Below are 12,159 nucleotides of genomic sequence, written 5' to 3' on the forward strand. Positions count from 1 at the left end.
TCCATCATTTAATGCCATATTTTAGCACGAAATGCGTTGATTCACAAATTTTTGATGAGAAGATACATTTCACACTAAAATGTGCAAAGAACAAAAGCAGTGTGAATAGCGGATACTCGTGTTGTTTCCATGATTTGACTACGAATGGCGTATTCGTGGTAAATTGGAAAAGTGGCAAATTGGCAAAATTTCTGTAATTTTTCAGAAGTGTATATCAAAATTCCCCAAATTACAGGTATTACTCTGCCATAATTACATTTTGCCCAGGACTAGGAAGACTGTAGCAGTAGGCAACTCTTTGATGCCTTTCAAAGGAGAGTATATATACCTTGCAAGAGAGTTCTGTATTGTAGAAATTGGGTTATTAGTTGTGCAAGCTGTGAGGATTGCAAAAATAAAAGGTCCACTATGGTTTGCTTTTTGGGAATCAAGAACAACATCGTAGCACTTGATTCTCTCAGGGAAGTGAAACAGAGCAGTCTAAGGCCTACTCAGGGAGGTGGTGTGGGCTAGTGATCCCAATTTGCAGGCATTCAATAACCCTCAATAAATGATTGTTCAGTCAGTGCTTTTTCTTTAAAAAAGGAAAAGTACATTTGATAAACAGACACTGCGAAATGCTACACATTGATCTATAAATATATACATCAGGCAGATTGAATTACCTTTTGAAATTCTGAAATGGCACTTCACCCTTAATGGATTATAGCTATCACTTATACAAGATGAAACATCACATTATAGGGGTGTCCTGTGAAATAAAACAGGCCTATTGGCATTGTCAGGGGATTTACACATCAAAATATAAGGCGAGCCTGTTGTCTTTGTTAAGGGGTTAATACTTCAAAAACTCAATAGCCGCATATTAAAAATCATCTATATATTAATAAAATCATATATCATGTTTAAATGCAATCATTATTGTCAGTAATGCATTGCAACATTTATCCAAAACCAAGAACAGCAATCTGCTTTCACTAAAACATTGAAAATCAACATAATGGTGGTCATTCTGACCTCGGCGGTAAAAGGCGCCTACCGCCGGTCAGAAATCCTCCATAATTCCGCCGCGGTCGCGGTAATCCGCCACGGTCATTCTGACCCGCAGCAGCCAAACCTCTGAAAATCCGACAGCCACAACAGACCGCCAGACCAGCGGTCGGCAGAAAAGTGGAGGTGACCAAACCTCCACCGTCACGCCAATAGAAATACGCCCATGCCATTACGACCCACGAATCCACGCAGCGGTCTTTCAAACGCGGTTTTCCATTGGCGGTACACACCGCCGCGGTCAGAATACACACAAACGAACAAAACTTAGCCACATTGGACGATTTGAATTCCACACACCTGATACACATACACACACCACTCCCACACACACAATACAATATAAAACACACACCCACGTCACCCACAAACCCCTTCGACCAAAATCCAAAAAGAAGCACTGAGAGACACAGCAGCGATCACATAACACCATCACACAGAGGCACACTACACCATCACCCACACAATATCCACACACAAAACAACACACACCACCACACTCAACACACTTAACTACACATACTCCACCCCACACATCATACACACCACTCCATGGCACCCCAAAGACACCCCCGCTTCTCAGACGAAGAACTCAGGGTCATGGTGGAGGAAATCGTTCGGGTAGAGCCCCAGCTCTTCGGCACACAGGTCCAATACACCAGCATTGCCCGGAGGACGGAGCTATGGCAGAGGATTGTCGACAGGGTCAACGCTGTGGGACAGCACCCCAGAAATCGGGAAGACATCAGGAAGCGATGGAACGACCTACGGGGGAAGGTGCGTTCCATGGTATCCAGGCACAACATCGCCGTGCAGAAGACTGGCGGAGGACCCCCACCTCAACCCCCACAATTTACAACATGGGAGGAGGAAGTCTTGAACATCCTGCATCCTGACGGCCTCGCAGGAGTCGGCGGAGGAATGGATTCTGGTAAGTTGAAGCTTCAATACTGCTTCCCCACCACCTGCATGCCAAATCATACCCCAACCCTCACCCCCATCCTCGAACCCCACCCTCACCCCCACCCCTATCCTCACCCCCACCCTCACCCCCACCACCATCCTCACCCCCACCACCATCCTCACCCCCACCCCCAGCACACCTATTCCCTGCCAATGTCTCACCATCACAACCCACACATCCCAAAACCTAGGCCTGCATGCGTCCACTAAGCATGGACACCCATCACCAAAGCATGCCCAATGCATATACACATCCCCACCACAAGCCACCCTCACCAAAGCCCCCACACACGAATGCCAGCACTTGGAGACACGGGAACCCACAGATACACCCATATGGCACACATTGAAACTATAACCATACCTCTATACCCCTGCAGGACCCGACCGCCAACACACCGCCACGGAGGGCCCAGAATTCTCCACACCCCCCACCCAAGAGGCCGTCAGCGATGACAGCAGCTCTGTCGACCTGGACACTGATGACCAGCCCGGACCATCGGGGACCTCTGGACAGTCGGTTCCCCTCAGACAGCCACAGGCCTCTACAGACCCAAACCCCTCTGGGAACACCAGCACAGCTCCCACCCAGCGGGCCCATGCCTCTGTCTCCAGGGCGCGTCAATCTGCGGTGTGTCTACCACTACAGGGCACCCAGGATAACCCACCACCCCAACAACAACAGGGACCTGGGGGCAGTGGTAGTGGGCACACCGGCCAGGGGGCAGAGGCCCAGGGAAACAGGGGAACTCGGAGGGCAGCTGTGCGACAGGGGGGGGACGGGCCCAGGAAACCCACTCTCCACGAGGCCCTCACCACCATCATGGGAGCATACAACCGCTCCCAGGAGACGATGGCGACGGTACTGGCCAGGTTCCAGGAGATCCAGGTACTGCAGGAGGAACACTATCGGGGGTACAGGGAGGACATCAGAGCCCTCACTTCCACCCTGGTTACCATGGTAGGGCTGCTGCAGGAACTCATCAACACCAGGACGGACACTCAACAACAACAAAGGGCCCCTGCCACTAGCCTGGACCAAGAACAGCCAACCACCTCCGCCGGCGCTAGTGGACAGGAGGCCCCCGTACAACAGCAGCTCACCAGACCCCCACCTCCTGCAGGAGAAGAACCACCCCGCAAGAGGGCCCTGAGATCTCACAAGAAGATAGAGTAGGATGTCAAGACCCCCGCCAGCAAAGGATACCACCTGATGTCATCCCACTGTCCCACATTGTCACCCTGTCCATCCTTGAACTTCCCATGCTCCATCTCTCCACAGGCCTATGGACAATGCACCTGTGTGACTGTTACTCTGGACTCTGCCATGGACATTCCTTCACCATAGCCCCCACCCACTTGAAACCACCCATCCCATTTTGAGCACTGAAATAAACACCTATTTTGCACAAAACTATCTGGAGTCTGGCTGTGAATTCAAAACATTGTAATTGACATGACAGTGCAAATATGTCCATGTACATAGTGAAGTCAACAAACAGCTGCCACAAAGCTGTAGTCCATGGGGAAACGAAGCACAGGACTCGTAGTGGGGACCCCAGATCTGAAATAGGGAGGGAAAAGCCACAACTCAGTCATCATACACTGGGGCAAATAGACAGGCAGCAGAGATGCAGGAGAGTAGTTTACATTTACTAAATTATGTTTGAATTGTTACCTGTGTCCTATTGGAAGTACTGTGCAATGATTCTGTCCCTGTTGTCTGTTTCATCCCCGTCGTCTTCCTCCTCTTCACTCTCCACAGGTTCCACAGCTGCCACAACACCACCGTCTCGACCATCCTCCTGCAGGAAAGGCACCTGGCGGCGCAAAGCCAGGTTGTGAAGCATGCAGCAGGCCACGATGATGTGACACACCTTCTTAGGTGAGTACATTAGGGATCCACCTGTCATATGCAGGCACCGAAACCTGGCCTTTAGGAGGCCGAAGGTGCGTTCGATCACCCTCCTAGTACGCCCATGGGCCTCATTGTACCGTTCCTCTGCCCTGGTCCGGGGATTCCTTACTGGGGTCAGTAGCCACGACAGGTTGGGGTACCCAGAGTCCCCCAATAGCCATACACGGTGTCTCTCTAGCTGTTCCATCACGTAAGGGATGCTGCTATTCCTTAGGATGTAGGCGTCATGCACTGACCCAGGGAATTTGGCATTTACATGCAAGATGTACTGGTCAGCCAAACACACCACCTGATGTTCATGGAATGGTAACTTTTTCTGTTCCTGTACACCTGCTCACTGTCTCTTGGGGGAACCAAAGCCACATGGGTCCCATCAATGGCACCAATGACGTTGGGAATATGTCCAAGGGCATAGAAATCACCCTTCACTGTAGCCAATTCGCCCACCTCAGGGAAAAGGATGTAGCTCCTCATGTATTTCATCAGGGCAGACAACACTCTGGATAAAACCTTCGAAAACATGGGCTGAGACATCCCAGAAGCAATTCCCACTGTTGTCTGAAATGACCCACTTGCCAAGAAATGGAGTACTGACAGGACCTGCACCAGAGGGGATATCCCTGTGGGTTGGCGGATGGGGGACATCAGGTCGGGCTCCAGCTGGGCACACAGTTCATGTATAGTGGCACGGTCAAGCCGGTAGGTCAGGATAATGTGGCGTGCTTCCATTGTCAACAGGTCCACCAGCGGCCTGTACACGGGAGGATTCATCCGTCTCCTCGCCAAACCCAGCGGACGGTGCCTAGGAAAGACAACATGGAGCACACAGTCAAGCAACCCACAGGTACGTACTCACAGCTTGCACAGTAAACGATTCTCTATGCAGTGAATGGCGTGTATGAGTGGCTATGCAAGGCCTAGGCCTGTGTGATGCAGTTGAAATTGAGCCATGTGGACCCTCGAAATGGCGGCTGCCTGACCTCTGAAGTGTGACAATGGGATGTGAGGTCAATGCGCTGGCGTGGCACACCGCGGCGGTCGGCGGTCGAAGACCGCGGCGCGAAGCCGCATTGGTTAACATTGAAGCCTATGGGTTTCAGGAGCCAATGGCGAAGGGCGCCGGCGGTGGCGGTACGCACCGCCGCGGTACACACCGCCGCGGGCGTGACCGCCATTTTCTATCTACTTATTCACTCGCGACTTGAACTTTCACAGGAGAGGACCTATACTGCAAGTGTTGCTGTGACCTCGGTCTGGAAGGGACAATGGCTGCTGCGCCTGGGGAAAGGGCCCCTGCCTTCACTGGAGAAGAGTTGGAGAAACTTGTGGATGGGGTCCTCCCCCAGTATGCGCTACTCTACGGTCCTCCAGACCAACAAGTGAGTTTAATTCAATATGGATTTGGGGCCACTGGCTGGCTTGGGGGCCTGGCGGGGGGCCTGGCGGGGATGGGGGGCATGTTGGGCCTGGCGGGGGGCCTGGCGGGGATGGGGGGCATGTTGGGCCTGGCGGGGGGCCTGGCGGGGGGCATGGCGGGGATGGGGGGCATGTTGGGCCTGGCGGGGGGCCTGGCGGGGGGCTTGGCGGGGATGGGGGGGCATGTTGGGCCTGGCGGGGGGCCTGGCGGGGATGGGGGGCATGTTGGGCCTGGCGGGGGGCCTGTCGGGGGGCCTGGCGGGGATGGGGGGCATGTTGGGCCTGGCGGGGGGCATGGCGGGGGGCCTGGCGGGGATGGGGGGCGTTGGGCCACTGGCAACGAAAATGCAGACAAACTTGAACGTGGTATTTCTCCCTCCCTGTACGTGTCACATAGGTCCGCGCCCATGAGAAGATCGGGATTTGGCGTGCCATCGCCAAGGAAGTCCGGACCCTGGGGGTCCACCATCGACGGGGCACCCACTGCCGCAAGAGGTGGGAGGACATCCGCCGCGGGACCAAGAAGACCGCCGAGTCTCTGCTGGGGATGGCCTCCCAACGTAGGCGGGGTGCCTGCCGTCAACTGACCCCCCTGATGTTCCGGATCCTGGCGGTGGCCTACCCTGATTTGGATGGGCCCGTGAGGGCAGCACAGCAGACACAAGGGGATGAGTACAAGCATAATCTACTCTGTTGTCGCGCAGTGGAGGTGTCTGGGTGGGGGAGGAGGGCTGTGGGTCCCCCTAGGCCAGGGCGATATCTGTAGGCTGGGCACCCCCGTAAGCCCCTGTGTCCCCAGCCACCACCCTCAGTAGTGTGCCAGTACAGCCATCCCTGGGCCGTGTCATCCATGGGTGCAGTTGTCAGCTCTAGGCGTGTAGGGCATGTTCCACGGAATGCGTAGCGGACCCCAAGTGCGCAACTTAGTGCAGGGGGCATCTGTGTCTGTCATGTCCGCTAACTGTATCGGTGATCCATGTATTTAAAATCTCTCCCCCCCCTTTTTGTTTGTCTTTCTGTGCTTGTGTGCATCAGCATCATCAGGCGGAGGAGAAGTGGCATCGGGGCAGGAGGGAGCTGCATCTCACATGGCCCAGGAGGGCCATGCCACAGAGTCTGACTGGACCAGTGAGACGGAGGGCGAGGGGAGCTCCACAACGGGGACGACTGGACCCTGCAGCGACACGGACACGTCCTCGGAAGGGAGCTCCCTTGCGGGGGTGGCACCATCCGTGCCCCCCGCCATTACAGGTACAACCGCCACCCAGCGCACCATCTCCGCCCTCCCAGCAGCCCCTCAGCGTTCGCCCCGTGCCCGCTCTGCCAGGAAGCCGGGCATCTCCTTCGCCCCAGGCACCTCAGGCCCTGCCCCTGTTACCCCCGCTGCCCTCAGTGAGGAGGTCATTGACCTCCTCCGAACGCTCATTGTTGGGCAGACTACCCTTTTGAATGCCATCCAGGGGGTGGAGAGGGAGGTTCATCGCAGCAATGCGTACCTGGAGGGCATTCATTCGGGTCAGGCTGCCCATCAGCGATCGTTCCAGGCTCTGGCCTCAGCACTGACGGCAGCCATTGTCCCTGTCTCCTGCCTCCCTCTACTAACTCCCTCCTCCCAGTCTCCTGTTCCTCTGCCTGTCCCACCCACACCATCAGACCAGCCTGCACACACCTCAACACCCAAGAGCAGCTCATCCAAACATAAGCACCACAGATCACGCAGACATTCACACAAGCAACATTCCGATGCAGACATGCCAACAGTCACTACCACCTCTGTGACCCCCACCTCCTCGTCTCCCTCCCTGTGACGTCTACACTCACACCTTCATTCACCTCACCATCAGCCAGTGTTTCCATCACCAGCACACCCTCCAGTACAGTCCGCACACGTGCAGTCACCACCCCCACTGCCATTTACACGTCCCCTGTGTCCTCTCCCACTGTGTCTGTCACCCCCTCTTCCACACCACACAAACGCAGCCACCCACCCACCCAACAGCCATCCACCTCACGACAGCCTATCCCTCCTGCACCTGCACCCAAAGACAGCAAACGTGACTCACCTACAACCACATCCTCTCCCTCCACTCCCATTCCCACTGTACCTATCACTCTCCATTGTCCCAAGAAAATCTATCTCTCTACTGCTACCTTCTTTCCTGACCCTGAGCCCCCCCCTCCTTCTCGTCGGGGTAAGAAGAGCACCTCAGCCACCACCAGCCCTGCAGCCCCCTTGACAAGGGTGCAGGGGTATTGGAGCCCACCAGCCCGCAGGTCTGGATCTTCGCCCAGCAGCAAGGGGACAGCCAGCCCACCCCCTGGGAAGAGGAGCAGAAGGCGGAAGGGCCGCCGCAGGAGCCCGGGTTCTATATCCCCCCAGGACACTAGCCAGCCACCGTCAACAGCCACAGCTCCAAAGGGAGGAAAGGGCCACAGACTCCCGACTAAGGAGGGCAAGGGCAGCAAGGCGGAGAAGTCAGGCAGCAGGCCTGCTGCCCATGGAGGAACCGTCACAGCTGCCCAGGGAGAGCCCACCACCCCCATAGCCGCTGCCCAGGGAGGACCCAGCCCGGCTGGCCAGGAGGGCCCCACCACCCACAGCCCAGGTGGGCATTGAAGGAGCACCATCACCGCTGCCCAGGAGGGCACCACCAGGCAATGAGCAGTTGGCCATAGAATGGCCGCCGTCTCCAGCACCGCTCCGCTGGGGACCGCCGTCTCAGGATCCGCTGAACTGGGCCCTTCAAGGCAAGAACCGCTGAACTGGGCCCTTCAAGGCAAGAACCGCTGAACTGGGCCCCGCCGTCTCCAGCACCGCTCCGCTGGGGACCGCCGTCTCAAGATCCGCTGAACTGGGCCCTTCAAGGCAAGAACCGCTGAACTGGGCCCTTCAAGGCAAGAACTGCTGAACTGGGCCCTTCAAGGCAAGAACCGCTGAACTGGGCCCTTCAAGGCAAGAACCGCTGAACTGGGCCCCGCCGTCTCCAGCACCGCTCCGCTGGGGACCGCCGTCTCAAGATACGCTGAACTGGGCCCTTCAAGGCAAGAACCGCTGAACTGGGCCCTTCAAGGCAAGAACCGCTGAACTGGGCCCTTCAAGGCAAGAACCGCTGAACTGGGCCCTTCCAGGCAAGAACCGCTGAACTGGGCCCGCCGTCTCCAGCACCGCTCCGCTGGGGACCGCCGTCTCAAGAACCGCTGAACTGGGCCCTTCTAGGCAAGAACCGCTGAACTGGGCCCTTCAAGGCAAGAACCGCTGAACTGGGCCCTTCAAGGCAAGAACCGCTGAACTGGGCCCTTCAAGACAAGAACCGCTGAACTGGGCCCTTCAAGGCAAGAACCGCTGAACTGGGCCCTTCCAGGCAAGAACCGCTGGCCCTTTGGCAGACGTGGCAGGGCAGGATCTGTCTCGGGCAGGGCTGCAGGATGTCCTCTGGCCAACATGCCTCCTCCAGTGGCAGTGGAGTCTGTTATGGACTGTTTGGACTGTGGCTTTGCACTCCCCAGGAAGGCCCAGTGGGCAGGCCACACACTGTATGGACTGTATGGACTGTGGCTTTGCACTCCCCAGGATGGCCCAGTGGGCAGGCCACCCACTGTATGGACTGTATGGACTGTGGCTTTGCACTCCCCAGGATGGCCCAGTGGGCAGGCCACCCACTGTATGGACTGTATGGACTGTGGCTTTGCTCTCCCCAGGATGGCCCAGTGGGCAGGCCACCCACTGTATGGACTGTATGGACTGTGGCTTTGCTCTCCCCAGGATGGCCCAGTGGGCAGGCCACCCACTGTATGGACTGTATGGACTGTGGCTTTGCACTCCCCAGGATGGCCCAGTGGGCAGCCCACCCACTGTATGGACTGTATGGACTGTGGCTTTGCTCTCCCCAGGATGGCCCAGTGGGCAGGCCACCCACTGTATGGACTGTATGGACTGTGGCTTTGCACTCCCCAGGATGGGCCAGTGGTCATGGAGTCCCCTCGTGGATCTGGCGTCGTGTACTCAAGTGGCTGAGGTGCCCCCCCTTCCCTTCCCCCTGAGGTGCCTGTCCTTTTTTCTTTCTGATGCCCCTGCAGTGTTCTCTCCGTGGAGTTCTTGTCGTGGGACTGGGCCTTGCCCCTTTGCTCAGGACCCCTGTGGTCCACGGACAGTGGTTGGACTACATATAGTAGATGTATATATTTTGTACATAGTTTATTTATTTATTTGGATTACTGCTGTCCATTTTTCAATATATCTGCCCGTTTAAGATCTCTTCTTTTGGTCTTTGCATTATTTCGGAGGGGGGGGTTTGTGGGTTGTGACAGTGATCTGTGGGAATGCATTGATGTGTGTGTTGTAGTGGGTGTGGGTGGGTGGGTGTGTGCCGGTAATCTTTTCCCTCCCCTGTGTCGTAGGTGCAGTACTCACCGATGTCTTCCGCGCCGCCGGGCGTGCTCCTGGTACAGGAGCAGGTATAGGAGTGCGGGGATGACCTGTAACTCGGGTTCCATACTGCCGGAATCTCGCGTGGAGTATGTGGAGGTGAGCGTTTTCCCGTTCGTAGTCTGTTTCCGCCGTGTTTTTATCGGCGGTGCTCCCGCCCCGGAAAAGGTGGCGGATTGGTGGGTCGTGATAGGGTGGGCGGTACATTGTCTGCCGCCTGGCTGTTGGCGGTGACCACCACGCTGTTTGTTTGTTCCGCCGTGGCGGTCGGAGTGTTAATGCGGCGGGCTGTGTTGGTGGTTCCCGCCAGGGTCAGAATTGCATATTTTGGACCGCCGGCCTGTTGGCGGGTTGGCCGCCGCTTTATCACCGACCGCCAGGGTCAGAATGACCCCCAATGTGTTTGAGTCTTTTGTTTACAACTTTAGACCGTATAACGTATAACTATAGAAAAAACTCTTGAAATCACTGCACCCCTAGTGTTTATAACAAACTCTCCGGCATTAAATATGTCGTAAAACAGATGTAATCCTCTCCTGGGATATTAAAATTCAAAATCACAGGAGACTTATGGTTAGTTTTTAAATTCTTGCTGCGGAGGGGCTTATATAACTCCTGCAGTCCCTATAACACTTTGCTAAGATGTTGGCAGTGTCCCTGGCAATACAGGCAGCACAGAGCAGGGGACATCTGTCAACAAAACATTTGCAGGTTATTATGGGGTGCTCCAGCCATGGAGTAGTTAATATCTTAGCAGGTCTCTCCCAATGTCATTTAGTGAATGCACCCTTAGGCCATGTGCTTTCTTTTATGAGGATGCATGGTTCTACCAAACACACCACCAGGGTGGATTTCTGTGTGTGAGCTGCAGGGGTGGCCCTAAGGTCCCTTGAAGCCCAACCAGCTCTCACACACAGCTCTGTAGTGGGAGCTAGCTACACCTTTTTTCCTAGTCCTACTGAGAGGGAGCAGTTCCCTTGTGCTCCAGTGGCAGAGAACATCATTTTTGTTTTGGGTCTCGGGGATGGGGTCCTGCTACCTGCTATTGGTCATCGGGGTCTGAGGATGGGTTCCTAGGCCCCCTTTAGGTTTATGCTGGCCTGGGGGATGTGTCACCCAGGCTTCATGAGAGTCTGGGTAGGGGGCCTCACACACAACCCCTCCCTGAAAAAGAAAATAAATTAATCTTGCCCTGATCCCTGACACTGGCCCACCCTGGGGGTAAGCTTAGAAGAGGTAGCAGATCTTCAAGTCCTCTGTCACTCTGTTTAGGCATATTAAAATGTGCAAATGCTTTGAATGTGCATAATTCGGGCTCTGTTGTGTAGATTTCCCAGATCTTGGAATCATTTGGTCCTGGGGGCAGGCATTAGCCAGCCACAGTAGCTTTACAAAGTCCTGCTCACTCACAGTCTTGAACCACTGAAGATCATCAACCTCCAAAAGTCTTAATGAAAAACCTTTGATTGGGATGAACCACTGATTTTTGTCTGATTGAGCTTCATGGCTGTTCAGCCTTGAAGGGAGGCTAGAAATTGTGTCCTTGCTATCTTTTGATTTGGGCAAATCACCAACTTCTATCCATCTGTATTCCATTGTTGTCAGGTGCCGACTTTGCTTAGGTCACAGTCTACTAGAACTCAAAATTAGATATATTCATAGTTCCCATGAGTAGTTCATGTGGAATGGTTCTTATTTACAGTAATTCATAATTCCTGCATCCAGTTGTCAACATCTTAATGTTTTTTTTAATTATTACAGTTTTTTCTTTTTCTTTCCTATCTGTACTATTGCTCTAGTACTGTTGTATAAGAAGCAGTTGCATTTTCCTGAGGAAGGGCTTTCTGCTTTTCTAAAAAAACAAAAAACAAAAAAACAACAGAGATAGCAATAATGACTAAAACTAGCTTATCCAATAGGAATCTGATTTCCATGACTTTGTGGAAAATCAGCACATAACTCATGTGACGATGTCTACCTCTCTCTCCCATGGCCTATTTATCCAGTTTCCTACTGCAGTGAGATGCAATCATGTATATCTGCATTGTTTTGAAGTATTTGCAATATCTAGATGTGTTATCTTGCATTGCTGATGTACAACAGATTGCAGTAATCCAATTTCTACAATATGGGGAAGCTCATATGTTTGTTTTGCCATCCAAATACTATAGTGTTACTACATTCTTCTTTTAATTAAGATGATAGTTGATCATCTTCTCTACATCATTTACCTGGAGTTTGATGGTAGGCTTAAAAGAAACAAAAAGTTCCTGTCTTCACTGGAAGAGTTCATTGTCAGGAAGCTCTGGCTAGATGGAAGAAGCATTTCAATATCGTTGCTGGCTATTAGAAATAGTAGATGTGATCCAGACAATTCATGTTACCA

This window comes from Pleurodeles waltl, chromosome 1_2, assembly GCF_031143425.1.
Source record: "Pleurodeles waltl isolate 20211129_DDA chromosome 1_2, aPleWal1.hap1.20221129, whole genome shotgun sequence".
Lineage (NCBI taxonomy): Eukaryota > Metazoa > Chordata > Amphibia > Caudata > Salamandridae > Pleurodeles > Pleurodeles waltl.